The 16,637-nt window shown below is 42.2% G+C and overlaps 1 non-coding gene across 1 annotated transcript; it reads left to right on the top strand.

The window, feature by feature from the left end:
• The first annotated feature begins 15,244 nt into the window (after positions 1 to 15,244).
• On the top strand, positions 15,245 to 15,316 carry TRNAW-CCA (transfer RNA tryptophan (anticodon CCA)). Its single transcript has one exon. It is a non-coding gene; the product is annotated as a tRNA-Trp (tRNA).
• The last annotated feature ends 1,321 nt before the right edge of the window (positions 15,317 to 16,637 follow it).

A 16,637-nucleotide genomic window follows, 5' to 3' on the forward strand; every position in this document is an offset into this window, starting at 1 on the left:
TTCACTTCAGAAGTCACTCGTATCATTCTTGAGCAGACTCCAGTGATCTTTGGTTCGATCAAGGAGGGTATACTAGAGTTGATGGAGGAGAAGCTAGGCACCTTTCGTGCTGAGGTGGCGGCCATGATGGGGTCGTGCACGCTTACTTTCAGGGAGTTCCGGGCATGTGGAGCTCCCGACTACCCTGGGGCGCGAGACCCCATAGCGAGTACCAGATGGCTGGCGGACGTGGCCAACGCATTCCGCTCAAGCAGGTGTCCTGAGGGGGACAAGGTCAGATTGGTAAACTGTCTTCTGAAGGACAGGGCACGAGATTGGTGGGAGGAGGTTGGTCATGCCATCATGAATGACGCGACTTTGGATGCCATGACTTGGGCAGACTTTTCTACCAGATTCAGATCTGAGTTCGCATCGATTATTGAGGTGCATAAGTTAGCACATGAGTTCCAGGATTTGACCCAGACCACAGAGACAGTGGCGGAGATTACCGCAAAATTCAGGGAGAGGGCACTTCTCGTTCCTCAGTACGCAGCTGATGAGGAAATGAAGAAGGCCCGTTATCATGAGATGCTGCGGAGTGATATCCGCCAGTTTGTGAGCCGGTCCAGCTGTAAAACGCTGGATGACATGATTGCTAGAGCTCGGGAGTGAGAGATTGATCTTGAGTTGGAGAGGAAGAGGAAGCTGGAGGCGGGTTCGGTTCCAGGGGGTTCGGGCAAAAAGCCCAAGGTTTCTGATCATAGATCCAGGAGTCAGCAGAGCCACAGTCGATGTGGAAAATATGGGAGATTGCACGATGGGGTGTGCAAGGCAGGGAGTTCCGGCTGCTTTAAGTGCGGCCGAACTGGGCATCTGAGCAGAGATTGTACAACCACTACCACCGCCATTGCAGCGTCAGACCTGATTTGCTTTCAGTGCAACCAAAGGGGACATAAAAAGTACCAATGTCCGAGTTTAGCGGCCGCAGGGAAAGTGTCAGCACCTGCCCCTGCTACTTTGAGGATTACAGATGGCCGTCAGGGCCGAGCTGAGACGCCAGTGGCAAAGAGTAGGGCTTTTCAGCTGACAGCAGAGTAGGCAAAGGCAACTCCTGATGTGGTGACGGGTATGTGATTCTCTTTTATCTTTGTATCTTTTTATTGTTTATTTTCTCATGGGTGTATGTTTTGTATAGGGTCGTTCTCAGTGAATGGCATTTCAGCTACAATGTTGTTTGATTCGGGGGCTACCCGGTCATTCGTCTCTCTTGCACTTAGCAAGAGGTTTAGCAGAGCTCCTGGGGAGCTAGATTGTCCACTTGAGGTCGAGATAGCAGCTGATAGGACCGTTAGGGTTGCAAGGGTACATAGAGGGTGTTCTCTGCAGTTATTCGGCGAGCAGTTTCTAGTGGATTTGGTCCCTATTCCCCTGCGAGGGAATAAGGTCATCGTAGGCATGGATTGGCTGAGCCCTAATGGGGAGGTGATAGATTGTGAGCTGCAATTAGTGAGGGTTCGCACTCCCAGTGGGGGAGAGTTAGTGATCCAGGGTGAGAGGCTACAGCGCGGACCAGTTCTGTGTTCAGCGGCGAGAGCGGGGCGCTATTTTCAGCAGGGTTGCGCAGGTTATGTAGCTTATGTCTTGGATGCCCGGGAGAAGGGCAAGGCGACAGTTGACGATGTCCTGGTGGTGCGAGATTTCCCGGATGTATTTCCAGAGGATTTACCGGGAATACCTCCTGAGAGGCAGGTCGAGTTCGGGATCGACCTAATTCTTGGTGCGGCTCCGATAGCCAAGGCACCGTACCCGTTGGCACCCCCAGAGATGCAAGAGTTGTCTACGTAGCTGCAAGAGCTGTTAGACAAAGGTTTTATCAAGCCGAGCAGTTCACCCTAGGGTGCACCGATTTTGTTTGTGAAGAAAAAGGACGGGTCGCACCGTATGTGTATAGATTATTGGGAGCTGAATAAGGTAACGGTGAAGAACCGTTATCCACTTCCGATAATAGATAATTTGTTTGATCAACTTTAGGGGGCATCTTGGTTCTCCAAGATCGATTTACACTCCGGATATCACCAGATGCGGGTCAGAGGCGAGGATGTGCAGAAGACTGCCTTCAGAACCAGGTATGGTCATTATGAGTTTGTGGTGATGCCGTTCGGGCTCACCAACGCTCCAGCCGCGTTCATGGATCTCATGAATCGCGTATGCAAGCCGATGCTAGATCGGTCTGTGATAGTATTCATAGATGACATCTTGGTGTATTCCAAGACTCAGGGGCAGCATGAGGAACACCTGAGGGAGGTGCTAGAAGTTTTGAGGAGGGACAGGCTTTTTGCGAAGTTCTCCAAGTGCGAGTTCTGGTTGCGCGAGGTGCAGTTCCTTGGCTACCTCATCAACCAGAAGGGTATTTTGGTAGATTCGGCCAAGATAGAGGCCGTAATGCAGTGGGAGGTCCCGAAGTCTCCATCCGACATTCGGAGCTTCCTAGGCCTGGCGGGGTATTACAGGAGATTCATCCAGGATTTCTCCAAGATAGCAGTACCGCTCACTCGACTGACCAAGAAGTTGGTGGCGTTTCGTTGGGGGCATGAGCAGCAGGTAGCGTTTGAGACCCTCAAGCAGAGATTGTATGAGGCACCGATCCTTACCCTGCCAGAGGGAGTAGAGGATTTCGTAGTCTATTGTGACGCCTCGATCACAGGTATGGGAGCAGTGCTGATGCAGCGAGGCCGTGTGATAGCTTACGCCTCGAGACAGTTGAAGCCCCACGAGGTTAACTATCCTACGCATGATTTGGATTTGGGAGCAGTGGTGTTTGCTCTCAAGATCTGGAGACATTACCTCTATGGGGTCCGGTGTACCATTTACACGGATCACAAGAGTTTGAGGTACTTCATGGATCAGCCAAATCTGAACATGAGGCAAAGACGGTGGCTAGATGTGTTGAAAAATTATGACTGTGAGATCCTCTATCACCCTGGGAAGGCCAACGTAGTGGCCGACACCCTGAGCCGCAAGGTAGTAGCGGCCCCAATCAAAGACATTTGTTTGAGGATGACGGTGATTACTCCATTATTGGAGCAAATCAAGGAGGCGCAGGTGGAGGGCCTCAAGGAGGAGAGGCAGAAGTGTGAGAGGATTGTGGGCCGGGTAGCTTCTTTTGACTATGATTTTAGAGGATTGTTAACCCTTCATAGGAGAGTTTGGGTGCCGTACTGGGGCAGAGTACGGCAAGTGTTGATGGATGAGGCTCATAAGTCTCGGTTTTCCATCCATCCACGGACAACGAAGATGTATAGAGATCTTCGACCCGACTACTGGTAGCCCTGCATGAAGCGGGATGTCGCCTGGTACGTAGAAAGATGCCTGACCTGCAGGAAGGTCAAGGCAGAGCACCAGAGGCCTCACGGAAAGATGCAGCTGCTAGACATTCCAGTGTGGAAATGGGAGGATATCACTATGGATTTCATCACTAAGCTTCCCAGGACCACGTGTGGGGTGGATTCCATATGGGTTATAGTGGATCGGTTGACGAAGAGTGCTCATTTCATACCGATCCAGGAGAGTATATCGGCCGAGAAGCTAGCCGATATTTACGTGAGAGAGGTGGTGGAACGGCATGGAGTGCCCGTTTCAGTGGTGTCAGACCGAGATGTCCGTTTTACCTCTAGATTTTGGAAGCGGTTTCACGACGAGATGGGTACTCATATCCATTTTAGCACCGCTTTCCATCCTCAAACGGACAGGCAGAGCGAGAGGATGATTCAGACTCTCGAAGACATGCTGCGGGCATGTGTTCTAGACTTCGGTGGCAGTTGGGATACGTATCTTCCGTTAGTAGAGTTTTTGTATAACAACAATTACCATGCGAGTATTGATCGACCTCCCTTCGAAATGCTCTATAGGAGGAAATGCAGGACCCCGATTTGTTGGGGCGAGGTCGGTCAGCGAGTCATTGGGAGCACCGAAGTGGTGCTCAAGACGACAGAGCTGATCCAGCAGGTTCGTAGCAGACTGCAGACTGCGCAGAGTCGGAAGAAGAGTTACGCCGATAGGAGGCGTTCAGACTTGGAGTTTCAGGTGGACGATATGGTCCTCCTGAAGGTATCACCCTGTAAGGGTGTTATCAGGTTTCGGAAGAGGGGCAAGCTGGGCCCCAGGTTCATTGGTCCTTTCAGGGTTGGCCCGGGTGGGTCGGGTTGCTTATCGGTTGGATCTTCCGGCAGAGCTCAGCCAGATCCACAACACTTTCCATGTTTCTCAGTTGAGGAAGTGCTTGGTGGACGAGTCAGCAGTGGTACCTTTGGAAGATATTCGGGTTGATGGCAGCCTGAATTACATTGAGAGATCGGTTGCGATTTTGGACCGGAAAACAAAGACCTTGAGGAACAAGGTGGTTCAGTTGGTGAAGGTGCAGTGGCAGCACCGGAAGGGGTCTGAGTGGACGTGGGAGACAGAGGAAGAGATGAGGGAGCACTATCCGAAGTTGATCCAAGATTTAGCAGCAGTAGACTTCGAGGACGAAGTCTGAGCCAAGTGGGGGAGAGTTGTAACGCCCCATTCTCGGTATGTATTTAAATAAGTTTTTCCATTTTGAGGAGAACTCGGCGAGTCCGTTGCCCAACTCGCCAAGTAGAGTCGGGAAGAACATGCGTATTTAGCCGGCAACTCGGCGAGTCCATACGCTGGACTCGGCGAGTTTGCCTATCTGGAGGAAACCCTAATTTTAGGGTTTTGGACCTATTTAAACTTCCTTATGCGCCTAACTCGTCCCTTTTCACCCCAGAGCATCTTATAGCAAAACCCTAGCCGTTTCTTAGTGAGTGTGTGTGTGTTCATTGCTTGTAAAGGCACCTTTGGAGTAAGAAGGAGAAGGTGGAAGTTGGAGAGCCCAAGAAAGAGGAAGTAGATCTGGATTATACACTCTATTGGTCATCTTTTCTGGTATTCAATTCTATACCTTGGCTTTTGATCATATAGATCTATGTTTTCCCTAATTTGTGGGTTCTAAGCTCTAAAACCCCAAATTCTCTATGATTAGGCCTTAAGGTCGGGTTATACTTCAGATCTGGACACTCATGGCATGCTAGAAATATAAAGTTTTGGTTGTGATTGTGTTTGAAGTCCCTATTGAGCCTAGAACCCCATTAAGAGCTTATTTTGGTCATATGAAGCCTTTAAAGGCATGCATGCACGTAAAGTTAGCAACTTTATGTGAAAAGCATGCCTTAGAAGTTCAGATCCGTGATTGGAATCAGCTGCATGGCTCCGATCGGATCTGTATGGAAAAAGGACTGAAAGAACTCGGCGAGTCCCCAGGCCGACTCGATGAGTTGCATGAAGATAGTCGTTGACTCGACGAGTTGGAGGAACAACTCGGCGAGTCCGATGAAGTTTGCCTTAGAACTCGACGAGTTGCATGAGCAACTCGGCGAGTTGGATGAGTGTTCCCAAATAAAGTGTGTCAAAGATCAATGGCTTCATTCCTTCATAGTTACAAGTAAAGTTAGCAACTTTACGTGTTCAAATGAGTCCAAGAATCCAGATCTACGAGTTGGGAACCATAGAGCGGATTCAAAAGCAGTATATGGAGTCTGCATGTTAGAACTCGGCGAGTAGTTCGTCAGACTCGGCGAGTAGTTCTTTGGACTCCGCGAGTCGAGTCGCGAGTCCCCGTCTTTCTTTGAGTCGAGAGTTTGGAGTGAATCAGTGAGTGAAAGAAGGACTCGGTGAGTAAAAAATAGAGTTAGTAAAGGAAGGACTCGGCGAGTCCGGTCAACTAGAAATTGACTTTGACCAGGGGTAGAATAGTCATTTTACCCTCAGTACAGTTATCAGTAATTAATTGAGTGTAATTATGGTAATTGTAGCCGGGGAGATATCGGAGCAGCAGCAGACAGTTTCCAGAGCAGTTCATTTAGCAACCAGTACACGAGGTGAGTTTCCTTCCAGTAGGAACAGGTCTAAGGCCACAATGTCGGACCGTTTAGTTAGCAGTAGTTCCGGACTTCGGTTTGATGCAGTAGTTAGTATGTTGATGTCTTCGTGACTCAGACAAGATTATGCGTTATATGTTCTGGGCTACGGCCTGATGCAGTATGCAGTATATGTGTTTATGCTGGTTGGTATGTTTATGTGCTAGTTGATATGTGTTTATGATATGCTATGCTCAGTTACTTCCGAACTTCGGTCCGATGCAGTCAGTTCCGGACTTCGGTCCGATGCAGCCAGTTCCGGGCTTCAGTCCGATGCAGGGGACGAGGTCCCGGTCAGTTCCGGACTTCGGTCCGATGCAGCTTCCGGACTTCGGTCCGATGCAGTGGGCGAGGCCCAGTATGTGATTTATATGTATTGTATGGTATGTGGTAGTTTGGGGGAGCTCACTAAGCTTCATGCTTACAGTTTCAGTTTTGATTCAGGTACTTCCACAATAAAAGGGAAGAGCTCGGGTTGATAGCATCGCACACACCACAGCTTCAGCAATTTTTCCTGGGAGTTTGATTAGACATTTTGACATGTTTGATACAGTTTGATATGATACATTCCATTATGTTTTGAGAATTATGAAATACGTTTATTAGTATGGTTTTCAGTATCATGATTTTAATATGATAAAACAAAAATTTTTGGGTCGTATTTTTGGATGTTACAGAATGTTCTGGATGTTTTAAGTCGTCCTTTCAGATCCTTGGAGGGGTCCTTGGTCATAAAAATAAGGTCCCAATGGCTAGAAGTGTCTCATGCTTTTGGTAGAAGGGTCTTAATGGATTAAGACCTCGTATTAAGAGCTTTATGGACGTGTATGGTCATAAATTTGGAGACTTTATAACCCTAGTATGCCTCTGGACATTGGATCGGAAGTGTGAGATTAAGTGCTAAAGCCATTAAGCACTTATGAAGAAAATGGGATTTGCGAGGGTACACCTCACGTAGGGAGGTGTACGCCCCGCATACCTAATCAGCCATCCTGATGGTGGATTCTATGTAGCCTCGTGTACCATGAGCGTACCTTCGGAGTACGCCCCGTATACGCGACAGTATTGGGCCTCTTCATTTTGGGCCCAGATTGTCTTGGGCCATGTTGTGCCATCTGGATTTTATGGTTTGGGCTTTTTGTCTTGTTGGACTTTCTTGGGTAAAGGCCCACAAAAGAAATTTGGCCCAATTTGGATAATTAGGCCATATTTGGGCCTTAGATGTTTATTTTGGATTTGGTCCTTTGGTCATATAGTTGGGGCCTTAGCTTTGGGCCAAGCTTGAGAAGGGTAAAAAGGTCTTTTACCCTAATTTGAACTCATAGTGTAAGTTAGGGGTTGGATGTTGACGGGTTGTCATTGTGGATTTGATAGCACATTAATTTTAGCGGATCTGCCGTTAGAGATTGTTTGTGGGATCAACTGTTGGTGGGGTGTTGTCTTGATATTGGCGGTTCGGGGATCTGTCATCCAACAGCCAGGGATCATCTGTATTATTCGTCAGTGCGAGGTGAGTTGTCCTCACTGTACTTGCATGTTGAAGGCACCAATGTCGGCCCATTGGATTGATATCCTGTTATGTATGATTTTATGCTATTATGATCTGTTAGATCGGTGTCCTGGTAGATAGGATGATGATATGCTTATTGATTTGTAGATCTGCATGATTGTTTGTTGACTGGTTATATGTTGATTAATGGTTGAGGTTTTACTGTTATGTGCGTGAGCCAACAGACTCGGGGCATTCCAACCTGATAATTGATTGGACCCAAGGGTATTCCATCCCGAGGATGACTGGACCCGTTGTATATTGGCATTCCAACCTGATGGTTGATTGGGCCTGGGGTATTCCAACCCAATGGTTGATTGGATCCGATATGATTGTATGACATATGGTGAGATTAGACTGCTTTGTGCATCAGTCACTAGGCCGAGGGTATTCCATCCTGAGGATGATTGGACCCATAGTATGTTGGCATTCCAATCTGATGATTGAGGGCCTGGGGTATTCCAACCCGATGGTTGATTGGACCCATAGTATATTGGCATTCCAACTCGGTGGTTGAGGGCCGGGGTATTGCAACCCGATGGTTGATTGGACCCATAGTATGCTGTTATTTGTGATATGTGTTATTTTTTGTGTGTTGATACTTTGGGGAAACTCACTAAGCTTTGTGCTTACAGTTGTGTTTATGGTTTAAGGTTCTTCAAATGATTCGTGGCAAGGCGAAGGCATGACCATACACATCCTTGGTTTTACAACAAGTTGGATCTTGGGAGACTCTAATTTTAAGTCATGTTTTGGAAAACAATGTTTTTGTAAACACCTTTGTTAATAAATGGGTTTTTTTGAAATGTTTAAATTTTGCTAAATTTTTTTGAGATGTTACAAGTTGGTATCAAAGCCTTGGTTTGAGTGAATTGGAGGAACACTCATGTGAATCCAGTCTCAAGCTAAGGAAAAAGGGTTTTTAAAAAAATAATTTTCAAAGTAAAGGTTTTAAAAAAATAGCTTTCAAAGTTGATTTCAAAATAACCGAAAAAGGATGCAATGTGTACGATCAGCTGGAGCCAGTAAGTTGACCCCAAATTACCACACTGTTCTTTGATATTGTGATATGTTAGAACAACATGTTAGTGATAGCCTAGGGATCTTTAGGAATTGCATGATAGAATTTCCTGGTTATATTATGCCTGATAGCCTAGGGCTCTTCCTTGTATATGAAATTAACATCATTACTGTAGTTGCTTAGTGTATACATTATAGTTGTTCATAAATAAGATTCTATAGATTGAGAATGTTTGGTTTGGCCTTATTTATTGTTCTTGTTTGATGAAGGGCTTATTGTAGGCTCGTATATTCGACTATCTATAGGATCCAGTATTATGTATGGCTAGCATACACGAGTGTTGCAACGTTGGTGGAAGTTTCATGAGTGGGTGCAGTGTATAGCGGGTCAGTGCGAGGAATGATTATCCACTCTAGGGAGAGTGAGAGCAGGGAGAAGGTGCACCCGTGGTGCGAGGAGTTTGAGATCGAGGATTGTGTATGAGGACCTGTCTGATTTTATTGCGTTTTAGTTCTAGTCGGCTTCTCTGCTCGAATGTTGCTTGCTTTGTGCTTTGTCGACCCATGTTGATGAAATTTAATCATCAAATGAATACAATAAAATAACATGTTATGAAGGTTAAATAATCTTAGAATGAAGGACTCATACCTATTGCACAACTCTCGTTTGAGTCCAACCGGTGTAGGGTTGGGCCCTTTAGTCGAATGATTATTTAAGCTTGGTAGCATGTAATTGTATTTGTGAAGTGATTAGCTGGCGTTGGTAGTGGTTCTTCAGCAACTGATGGAGGAGGGGGTGTGGTGAGTCCTAGGAGAGCCTAGGAAGTAGTTTAGTGCGGTTGTTTCGTTGTAGAGAGGGTATTGAGAGTATCTTCAAGACTAGGACTTAAAAGACCCTAGATGATTCTTGAGAAAAGTATGAATAGGTGTGGAAGGTAGTATTGGGCCCATACTACTCGAAGCATAGGATCCATACTCGAATCAAGGAAGGTTTCGGGGATTCTAAGGGCTCTTCATGGGAGTTAGCATGGTTGGATACCATGATTTGTGGTAGTGTTTCTGTTCATGTCAATCTCATGGTTGTGGCTGCTCAGGTATGCGGATGGACCTGGTAAGTGTTTTGAGCCCTAGTGGCGTTATTGATTTGGGTTGTGTGGTGCAAACCTAGTGAGCTTTGGTTTGAAGCCTCAGAGGTTTTGCTCAAGGTCGGGTATTCGAGTCGCGAGACTCAAGAAGGGGCCGATGATTATGACTGGTTTGGGTTTTGCAGCTAGAGGTGGGATGGTTGATTGATGGATTGGAATGTTGTTATCTATGGCACGGATCATGCCCTCTTCAGTTTTCTGAGTTCGGAAGAGTGAACATGCTTGTGACTTCTAGGGTTACAATGCAACTCAGATTGGTTTTTGTTGGTTGCGGTGGTTGGTGACAGTATATTAGAGCCCATGTGCGCAGGTGGTTGATGTAGTATGAGTACTTGGTGATGTGATCAAGGGTCAGTATTCTTTGGATATAAGAAAGACAGGTGTCATATTGTCGTTGAGGTTGCAGGCAAGTAGTATTTGTTTGGATCGTAAGTCAGTAGTTTCTTACACTTTTGTGTGAAACCCATAATGTTAAGTGGTTATAATTGGGGATTTCATAGGTCTTCAACTGAAATTCTGGATTTTCTTGGGATTCATTTGATCCTTATATAGAGGATCATTATGTGTGTATTATTCATTCCATAGTTAGATTTAGTCGTATATGGTTGAGCCGATTGAGTCATGATTTGGTTTCTGCATTAGTGGATGGTGGGTTGAGCTCTAAGTGGGGGAGAACTAGGATTCTCAGGTTGCGCATCAGTCCATGTGGGATTTATCAGTTTTTTGTTTGGATTGCGGTTAAGATTAGTTTGGGCTGACATAGAGCGGTGATTTATTTCTAGAAATGGTATGTTTAGTTACGAGTAGTGTTTGGTTCTCTATATTTAGTGTCAATGTGTCCCATGCCATTGGTTGTTGAATTCATCATTCAGCGTAGGTTCACTCGAAAGTTTAGTTGTATCCGCCGAGGTTCAGTGGTCGGGCCAATATGCCGTCAAGTAAAGTATGGTCTATGTTCCTTTGGTCTTCAGGTATATTTACCCTCAATGGTGGAGTGGGAACTTGGTTTATAGCAAACTCAGGTTTTGGTGACCTTCAGGATCACCGTTGAAGCCTTCTCGAGCTACTTGTGTAGTGGTGGAATCCGCTCAGTCTCAACCAAGCATGGGATCTTGTTTCGACTAATCGTGAGGATGTTTTCTGTTATTGATTAAGATGTTATTTCTATTATTTCTGGTAATTCTTCTCTCTTTGGATGATATTATGTGTTCCCTAAGGATGTACATGGTGGTTTTTCATGTGAGTTGGGCATGATAGCATTGAAGCACTTGGTTCGAATTATGTGCATGGGTTTTTTGGTTGATAGCCTTCGAATTGGGCCAAGAGTGCGACTGTTATCCTATTTGTGGGTCGCGTGCGACCATGTTTTGTAAGGCTTTGCTGTGGTAGCAGCTTTGTGGTGCTCAGATAATGGAATGAGGTGGGTATATTTAGGCCTGGAGTGTTGGGCGAATGATGTGATGGAAACATGGTCGGTGTGATGTCAGGAGCATTCAGTCATAGGCTGTGGGCCTAGAGAACATGGTTGTTCATTTCTTCTTGTGGTGCTCTCGGTGTTGATGTGTTGATGGGAGTCGGGTGAGTCACAAATTTGTTGGTTGGATAAAGGGAGCAGTAAGGGTTGTAGGGAGTATCAGTCAGGTATCTAAAAGTCTCTATGTGATGTATGCATTATATTTCTGTTAGAACCTGAAAGTGAACCTCTAGCAATCTCTAACCCTTCATGTTCCAAAGTCAGTGTTAGGTCCGGAGTCAGTCTATGGTCAGATTTGAAGTTGGTGTCCGGAATAGAGTGTGTGGTCGAAGTGAAGATGTTCCGAGATTGTGCATCCGTCTACATTAATTGTTCTTATCATTTTCTGTGATGTAACGTTACTTAGGACTTAGTCTTTTTGTGTATTTGGATAATCAGAATGTCAGAAATAGTGACATTGTCCGATCCTTTGTATGTTTTCCAGTTTGTAGTGTATTCCTCCTTTTGCTATATAAGGAGTGTTTAATGATAAGAAAACAAGACTGATTGTTACTCCAAAGATAGTTATACTTGAATTTACTTCACTTGCATCTTTCTCTCAAATCAGACTCTTTCAAACATTCTACTTGTTTATTTATTGTCTTTACATTGATTATATTCATTACTCCATATTTAATACTTGAAGTACTTTGTTGATTCTCATCTTCAGTCTCGACTGGTCTTGCCAGACTTGCCTGGAACTCTTAATCAGAAGCAGACATTGATCTTAAGCATTAACTCAATGTTTGAGTTTTCAAGCCTTGTCCCTGCACAATCAGATCTCTGTTCTCACACTTGGTATCAGAGCTTGAGTGGTTGTCCTTTGAATCCATAAGAACAGATTATAGTTGACTCAAGATTACCTTAGTATTTCGATCATTTTTGTGTTCAGGATAAAAGTTCTTCTATATACCACTTTTCCTTAAGATATCTTAATTTCAATGGTTGCTTATAATTCTCAACAAATGTACTCAATGCAAATAGGAAATAGCGAGGGTTGTCCTACACGTGCCCCACTTTTAGTTGTTAAAGAGTATGATCACTGGAAAGTCAGAATGGAAAGATTTTTACTTGGAAAAGAAAAAGGTGAATCTATCTAGAGATCCGTTAAAGAAGGTCCTCATGTTCCAGTTCGAACCATTGTTAGAGATGTTGTTGCAACCCTCATGGGACAGGATGAACAATGTCAAGCGCCTCTCACTGTTGATGACCTTGAAAAGCTGAATGCAGATCAAGTTACCTTTTCCGAAATGGTGTTGGTGTTCCACCTTCTCTCTTTGAGCACATCAAACCATGTAAATTTGCAAAAGAGATTTGGGACACACTTCAAGATTTGTTCGAAGGGTCATAGAACATGAAGGATAAGCGTCTAACCTCCATTGTCAACGAGTTCAACACTTTCACTACAACACATGGCTAATCTGTTGCCTCAGCCTCAAATAGATACTTAATCATCGTCAACAACATAACATCTCATGGGATATTCCGAACCCCACTTGAATACAACCTCAAGTTCATTAACAGCCTCGGAAAGGGATGGAGAAATGTGAAATCATGTCTTCAGCGTAATAGGTCTCTAAAAAAGTTGAAGCTCTACCAATTATTTGATGAGCTTCAAGATCATGAATTAAATGTTGCACAAACCCTACGTGAACTCACTGGAGGCCCTCTTGCTCTAGTCAGTTCCTATGATCCACATACTCCGAACCTTGCTGTTTCGGACCCTCTATCTGTTGTTGTTCCATATATCCCTCCTGTTCAACCCTTACCCCCAACCATACCTGCTCCCACCAATAACAACTATCAACTAACTGGTGACCTTAATCCTGAAGATATGGACTCCGAACTTCGTTTTCAACAGGATTTTGCCTTACTTTCCATGAAATACAATCATCCTTATAACAAGCCATATCACAACTATTTTCATGCTCCTCACCAAAATAATCCTCAACCTTTCAACAAACCTTCAGAAAACCCACCATCCTACAAACATAACCTTTCAACAAGAGTAGACAGTTGTTGTGTGATGAAATAAAATGATGAGAGGCCTCGATGTTGTTGTTGATCTAGTGATCTAGCGGAGTATGGATGACGACCATGGACTCTTTCTAGACTGTCTAGTGGAACGCTGGCAGGTTCATAACCTGTAGGTGTTGTGAACGATGTGTTCACCGGTGTACTCTATCCCCCTCATGGTTGCCTTAGGACATTTATTGTTGAGGAAACCCCTTTGTAGTAATGTCCATCCCGAAGAAAAATCCTAGACTAGGTCCCTTGTGATAATTGTTGTTTTAGGGACGTAAAGTGAGGATAACGGGAATGGGTAATCGGGTTATTGTTGGTTGGTGAAATTAAATATAATTATTTATTGTGGGTTGAAAACCCTATATGCTCACCAGGCTCTTAGGCCTGACCCACTCAATTTTATTTGTATTACAGGTAGTGGCGAGAGAGCATTAGTTGGATGAATCATCAAGATATTTTGTTTATAGGCCAGTAGTTGTATATATATGTTGTAAGGCCTATAATGTGTCGTTTATGCTTTTGGTCTGTATCGGAACATGGCATCCCGGGTTTTGATTATATATAAAAATACATTTCTTTTAGAAATGCTTTGATAAACCTTATTTTATCATATTGTGTTTTAGGAACAAATTCCACAACTCTTTTAAATAAAAGAATTACTCTGAAATGATTTTAAAAACATAAATTAAATCGGTCTTTTCTGGCCGTGATTTTGGGGATGTCACACTTGACCTGGCATAGCGAGCCTTAAACCTAGTCGTGATGTGTATTTGGCTTAACAACCTAGTTCTTAAGGACTTAATACCTTAAGACCATAAGTCCAAATCTTTAGATATGAAACTCCTAATGGTCCTAATGGATAAAGTTTCCAACTTTAATTTATCCATAACCATAGCTCCATCCTTTAAGATCTCAAAACCTAAGTACATGAAATCTCCACAAGGTCAAATCTTAGAACATGGTCCAAAGAAAACACATGCAAGACCCTTTTCTTTTTATCTAAACTTAGAGGTTAATTGACAAGGAAATGTCATTATAATGTTGTTGTCACAATATAACGGGGTAGATTGAGAAAAAAAACACCTATATCTACAAGAAGTCATCGTATTGTAAGTAGTCATAACCATAACATGATACTTAGTCTTTGTAGAAGAGCAAGAGACAACATCAAATTTCTTACTTTTACATGAGGTTAATGAATCTTCAAGGAAGATACATAAACCAATTGGGGACTTGCGATTATTAGGATTATTATCCCAATCAACATCACTATAAACATGAACCTCTAGAGGATATGTAGAAGAGATAAGAAAATTTGGTGTATACTCGTAATCTACCAAACAAACTCAAATTGTGATTACTAGGAATGAAACCAAGAAAAGTAATAACTCTATATAATTTCTTAAACCAATGTCAATGAGCTTGTTTGAGACCATATAGAGCTTTTTGGTGTCGACACACTTCATCGGCTAATGAGCAATACATCAGGAGGAGTCATATAGACCTCATCGTGAAGATCACCATTCAAAAGCGCATGTTGACAGTAAATAAAAAAAACAACAATAAACATAAGAAATAAACACTAGTAGCGAATTCAGATAAATATCAACAATAAACACAAGAAATGAACACTAATACTCATTTATATGTAGATTGGTAAATTTATATTATGTTTTATCTTTAACAACTTAGATATATAAAGTAAGCATTAGATAAATATAATAAGCATAGTTGAAACTTGAATTAAGCATGTTAGAGTTTGTCTTAAATGTATTTTAAATCAATATAACTCATGTAAATGTTTTATTAAAAATAAAATAATATCTAATATATAGTTTTCTAATCGTATAGAAATGACAAAAAAATGTGATCGAGTTGTCGTTCTAGATAAAAGTTGCTTACTGATAATATAATTTTATGATTATACACAAATGATAAAAAAAAAATATAGGTTGCTAATTTAAGATAAATACAAAAAAGAGAAATAATTCGCATAAATGGATACTATTAAACGTCGCTTAAAAATAAAACAACAGGATCCGTGGCGCAATGGTAGCGCGTCTGACTCCAGATCAGAAGGTTGCGTGTTCGATTCACGTCGGGTTCAAATCCCTGAAATTAAAATCCTGATTCTTTTTTTATTTTTTTTTATTTTTTTTTTAACGTGGTATTACCTAATCCAATCCGAAGCAAATACCCACATGGCCACATCAGCACATGTCCATCTGAGCTCCTCCAAAATAACATTTATATATGTATGGAAAACTAATACAATAATATTTATTTCTAACAATTTTATTGCAATTTATTATTTATAAGAAATTATTTACAACAAATTGATTGAAGAAAGAGAAAATTGTCATCAATTCCTACTTAGAAAATTTATCAAGAAGAAAGTGATTACATATGTGTTGTATTTGCTGGAAATTTTGTTGCATATGCGGGAAGAAGTATTGCCTAAAACTGTGTTTCCAAGAATTAAGTCAAAATATTGAAAATAAATAAATAATACACCATCATACATTGGTGAAACATTTTGTTGGTCTTATATATAATATTTTGTTTTAATAAATCATTTTTCAAAGGTTTTTTCTTTCTAAATAGGAGTTTTTATAAAAAAAAAAACATTAAAGTGTAAATATAAAATATTTTTAATGTACTACTTTAAAATAAGAAAGAAAGAAACTTATTTATTGCAATTTAATATCATATATATGATATTTAATACGTTATGTATATAAGTATATGACTTTAATTTTAAAAATTGAAACAAACCAAAAATTGACAAGTGGATAATATTTATTTCAAAAATACCACAAAATGACAAATGTCAAAAATCATGAAAGACCGGCATGTGGGAAAAAACATTCATGTGTGATTTTGGGAAAATAATTCTTTAAGGTTAACTCGTAACACTTTAATTTAAAGGAATGCAATTTTTATAAAAAAATGTAGCATAGTCTTTTTTTTTTTATTGTAAAAGATAATTGAAAGTTGACACAAATGAAGCTAGTTCTTAAGATCCTTCACCTCGTTGATGAGTGACTTTCGAGATGAACTCCCGATGATCAATAGTTCTTAGATTGTCAAGTTGACGAATGCCTATTTCCAAGCGTAGAAGCATTCTATCTGCAATGAACTTCTCTCTTGTTTCTAAGGTTTGAACTCGGTCAGCCAGTGATTGTTGAGCTGAGTCAGCCAGTGATTGTTGAGTTGAGTCTGCGGTTGTATGAGGAGTTGTTTTCATGACTACGACCATAATTTGATCAACCTTAGACTGGAGATCAAGGAATTCTTTTCTTGAAACTGCCAGTTCTTCTTTTTCTTTTGCTTTGGCTTAGAGGTGGAATGATGTGACTCACTGGATTCTTCGTCATCAAGAACCATAATAAAGTCATTGGAAGGGTGAGGTTGTTGGACTTCTTCAA

The sequence above is a fragment of the Lactuca serriola genome, chromosome 4 (assembly GCF_051521515.1).
Source record: "Lactuca serriola cultivar US96UC23 chromosome 4, Lser_US96UC23_V15, whole genome shotgun sequence".
NCBI lineage: Eukaryota > Viridiplantae > Streptophyta > Magnoliopsida > Asterales > Asteraceae > Lactuca > Lactuca serriola.